This window comes from Phoenix dactylifera, chromosome 10 (assembly GCF_051530095.1).
Source record: "Phoenix dactylifera cultivar Ajwa chromosome 10, Ajwa_hap1_PhDact_Kaust_v1.1, whole genome shotgun sequence".
Lineage (NCBI taxonomy): Eukaryota > Viridiplantae > Streptophyta > Magnoliopsida > Arecales > Arecaceae > Phoenix > Phoenix dactylifera.
This window is the reverse complement of record NC_143199.1, coordinates 2,607,501-2,612,500: the sequence shown is the minus strand read 5'-3', so window position 1 is coordinate 2,612,500 and position 5,000 is coordinate 2,607,501.

The following is a 5,000-nucleotide window of genomic DNA, read 5'->3' as shown; positions in this document are numbered from 1 at the left end:
ACCCGGTCGCACGGGATGCGCGTCCCGGTCGCACGGGTCGCGCGTCCCGGGAGGGCCGACGGACGAAGCCGAAGTGGCGCACGGCCGCCGCGCACGGACGGCCGGCGGCGGCGCCCGTGCGCCGGAAAGTCGTCGGGCGCGCGACGGCTCCGTCGGGGACGAACGGTGCCGGGCACGACCGCCGCGAGGCAACGGACTTGTGCGGAGGGGGGCGGAAGGCCCGCCGCGGCGGCGCCAGCCCCCCCTCCCTACCACCCCGACGGGGCATCCGCCCAAAGCCCACCCCAAGCGTTCCAAAGTACCGAGGAGCGTTGCAAACGGGAACCGCCCGGACACGCGTCCCGGTCGCACGGGATGCGCGTCCCGGTCGCACGGGTCGCGCGTCCCGGGAGGGCCGACGGGGGAAGCCGGCGCACGGCCGCCGCGCGGACGGCCGGCGGGGGCGCCCATGCGCCGGGGCCTCGGCGGGCGCGGGCCGGCTCCCTCGGGGACGAACGGTGCCGGGCCCGCCCGCCGCGAGGCGACGGACTTGTGCGGAGTGGAGCGGAAGTCCCGCCGCGGCAGCAGCAGCCCCCCCTCCCTACCACCCCGGCGGGGCATCCGCCCAAGGCCCACCCCAAGCGTTCCAAAGTACCGAGGAGCGTTGCAAACGGGAACGGCCCGGACACGCGTCCCGGTCTCACGGGATGCGCGTCCCGGTCGCACGGGTCGCGCATCCCGGGAGGGCCGACGGAGGAAGCCGGCGCACGGCCGCCGCACGGACGGCCGGCGGCGGTGCCCATGCGCCGGGGCCTCGGCGGGCGCGTGCCGGCTCCCTCGGGGACGAACGGTGCCGGGCGCGCCCGCCGCGAGGCGACGGACTTGTGCGGAGTGGAGCGGAAGTCCCGCCGCGGCAGCAGCAGCCCCCCCTCCCTACCACCCCGGCGGGGCATCCGCCCAAGGCCCACCCCAAGCGTTCCAAAGTACCGAGGAGCGTTGCAAACGGGAACGGCCCGGACACGCGTCCCGGTCGCACGGGATGCGCGTCCCGGTCGCACGGGATGCGCGTCCCGGTCGCACGGGTCGCGCGTCCCGGGAGGGCCGACGGAGGAAGCCGGCGCACGGCCGCCGCGCGGACGGCCGAAGGCAGCGCCCGTGCGCCGGGAAGTCGGCAGGCGCGTGCCGGCTCCGTCGGGGACGAAATGTGCCGGGCAAGTCCGCCGCGAGGCAACGGTCCTGTGCGGAGTGGAGCGGAAGGCCCGCCGCGGCGGCAGCAGACCCCCCCTCCCTACCACCCCGGCGGGGCATCCGCCCAAAGCCCACCCCAAGCGTTCCAAAGTACCGAGGAGCGTTGCAAACGGGAACGGCCCGGACACGCGACCCGGTCGCACGGGATGCGCGTCCCGGTCGCACGGGTCGCGCGTCCCGGGAGGGCCGACGGACGAAGCCGAAGTGGCGCACGGCCGCCGCGCACGGACGGCCGGCGGCGGCGCCCGTGCGCCGGAAAGTCGTCGGGCGCGCGACGGCTCCGTCGGGGACGAACGGTGCCGGGCACGACCGCCGCGAGGCAACGGACTTGTGCGGAGGGGGGCGGAAGGCCCGCCGCGGCGGCGCCAGCCCCCCCTGCCTACCACCCCGACGGGGCATCCGCCCAAAGCCCACCCCAAGCGTTCCAAAGTACCGAGGAGCGTTGCAAACGGGAACCGCCCGGACACGCGTCCCGGTCGCACGGGATGCGCGTCCCGGTCGCACGGGTCGCGCATCCCGGGAGGGCCGACGGAGGAAGCCGGCGCACGGCCGCCGCGCGGACGGCCGGCGGGGGCGCCCATGCGCCGGGGCCTCGGCGGGCGCGGGCCGGCTCCCTCGGGGACGAACGGTGCCGGGCCCGCCCGCCGCGAGGCGACGGACTTGTGCGGAGTGGAGCGGAAGTCCCGCCGCGGCAGCAGCAGCCCCCCCTCCCTACCACCCCGGCGGGGCATCCGCCCAAGGCCCACCCCAAGCGTTCCAAAGTACCGAGGAGCGTTGCAAACGGGAACGGCCCGGACACGCGTCCCGGTCTCACGGGATGCGCGTCCCGGTCGCACGGGTCGCGCATCCCGGGAGGGCCGACGGAGGAAGCCGGCGCACGGCCGCCGCGCGGACGGCCGGCGGCGGCGCCCATGCGCCGGGGCCTCGGCGGGCGCGTGCCGGCTCCCTCGGGGACGAACGGTGCCGGGCGCGCCCGCCGCGAGGCGACGGACTTGTGCGGAGTGGAGCGGAAGTCCCGCCGCGGCAGCAGCAGCCCCCCCTCCCTACCACCCCGGCGGGGCATCCGCCCAAGGCCCACCCCAAGCGTTCCAAAGTACCGAGGAGCGTTGCAAACGGGAACGGCCCGGACACGCGTCCCGGTCTCACGGGATGCGCGTCCCGGTCGCACGGGTCGCGCATCCCGGGAGGGCCGACGGAGGAAGCCGGCGCACGGCCGCCGCGCGGACGGCCGGCGGCGGCGCCCATGCGCCGGGGCCTCGGCGGGCGCGTGCCGGCTCCCTCGGGGACGAACGGTGCCGGGCGCGCCCGCCGCGAGGCGACGGACTTGTGCGGAGTGGAGCGGAAGTCCCGCCGCGGCAGCAGCCGCCCCCCCTCCCTACCACCCCGGCGGGGCATCCGCCCAAAGCCCACCCCAAGCGTTCCAAAGTACCGAGGAGCGTTGCAAACGGGAACGGCCCGGACACGCGTCCCGGTCGCACGGGATGCGCGTCCCGGTCGCACGGGTCGCGCGTCCCGGGAGGACAGACCGAGCAAGCCGAGGTGCCGCTCACGGCCGCCGCGAGGGACGTACGGCGCCGGCGCCCGCGCCCCGTGGCACGGCCTAGAGCGTGCCCCCCTGCCACCCCATCGGGGCATCGGCGCAAAGCCCACCGCGGGGTAGATAACCGAAGGCAACGAGGGACGGTGGATGCACATATCCGAGCAGTGGCGATAGGGCCGGAGGGAGCACCGACAGGGCCGTGAGATTTTAAAGTACCGAGGGAATTTGCAAACCGGGCCCGCCCCTCCCCCCGTCCATCGCACGCCGATCGGGGGTCCGGCGCCCCGCGGGGGGCTGCCGGCATGCGCTCCCGGTGCAGGCATCGACGAGCCGCCCGCGACCTCCACTCGGGTCCGAGCCCCCAAGCGCGGATGCCGAAACGCGCCGGCCGCGGCAGCCCCACCCCTGCCACCCCATCGGGGCATCGGCGCAAGGCCCACCCTGGGGTAGATAACCGAAGGCAACGAGGGACGGTGGATGCACATATCCGAGCAATAGCGATAGGGCCGGAGCGAAGACCGAGGGGGTCGGGGGGTTTTAATGTTCCGAGGGAAGTTGGAAACGGGGCCCGCCCGGACGCCCGTCCCTCGCACGCCGATCGGGGGTCCCGCACCCCGCGGGGGGCTGCCGGCATGCGCCCCTAGTACAAGCATCGACGAGTCGCCCGCGACCTCCACTCGGATCCGGCGGCGCACGCGCGGATGGCGAAACGCGGCGGCCGCGGCTGCAGCCCCCCTACCACCCCGTTGGCGCGTCGGCGCAAAGCCCACCCCGGGGAGGATAACCGAAGGCGACGAGGGACGATGCATGCACATATCCGAGCAAATACCGAGAGGGTCGGGGGGAAGACCGAGAGGCAAGGGGTGTTTAGAGTACCGAGGAAAGTTGCGAAAGGGGCCCGCCCGGACGCTCGCCGCTCGCAGGCGATCCGGCGGGGCGCACGGAGGGCGCCGCCCATCGCCGGAGCTTGCTCGGTCATCTCTGCCGCACGGACACGTAAGCGCCGCCGCGCAAGGTTCGGCCGGCGGGGCGGACGGTTCGCCGCCGCAGGCCTTTCCCGCAGCCGGAACGTGGGCCCGGCGTTGCGCGCCGGCGGGCCGCGCAATCCGCCGGGGCGCACGGCGGGCGCCGCCCGTCGCCGGGGCTTCGCTCGGTCATCTCGGCCGCACGGACACGTGCGCGCAGCCGCGGACGGTTCGCCGACGCAGGCCTCTCCCGCGGCCGGAACGCGGGACCGGCGTTGCGCGCCGGCGGAAGGCGCGATCCGGCAGGGCGCACGGCGGGCGCCGCCCGGGCTTCGCTCGGTCATCTCGGCCGCACGGACACGTGCGCGCCGCCCATCGCCGGGGCTTCGCTCGGTCATCTCGGCCGCGCCGCCACGTGCGCGCCGCCGCGGTAGGCTTGGCCGGCCGGGCGGACGGTTCGCCGCCGCAGGCCTTTCCCGCAGCATGCGCCCCTTCGCCCGAACGACCGCGGGACTCCGGTACGGCCTAGCCGTCGGCCGCCCGGCTGCAAGCCGTCGGGGCCGCTCGATCCCCGTCGCGTGCCGGCCGCCGCTCGGGCCAGCCGGCCGGCTGCCGCACGTAACCTCTGACCTCATCAGCGGTCGATCCGCACCGCGCTGGTCTTCGGTGCGGACCCGTCGGGGCCGTGCCGCGCCGGCCGTCGCATCCGGTTCCGCAGGCGCCGCCCGGTTGCCTCCCGCCCTCGTGCGCTCGCGCCGGCCGGGCGACGCGGTGCCCGCGGGACTCGGGCATGGTTGAGCCGTCGGCCGCCCGGCGGCATGCCGCCGCCGCTCCGCGCCGCGTGCCGGCTGCGCTCCTCCCCGCGCCCGTCCGCGGGCGGGCCCGCCGCCGCTCGCGCCGGCCGGGCGACGCGGTGCCCGCGGGACTCGGGCATGGTTGAGCCGTCGGCCGCCCGGCGGCATGCCGCCGCCGCTCCGCGCCGCGTGCCGGCTGCGCTCCTCCCCGCGCCCGTCCGCGGGCGGGCCCGCCGCCGCTCGCGCCGGCCGGGCGACGCGGTGCCCGCGGGACTCGGGCACGGTTGAGCCGACGGCCGCCCGGCGGCATGCCGCCGCCGCTCCGCGCCGCGTGCCGGCTGCGCTCCTCCCCGCGCCCGTCCGTGGGCGGGCCCGCCGCCGCTCGGCCTAGCCCCCCGGCTGCCGCACGTAACCTGCGACCTCGTCGGCGCTGGATGCGCGTCGTGACAGTTTTCGGTGGGGCGCCGCGGAGGC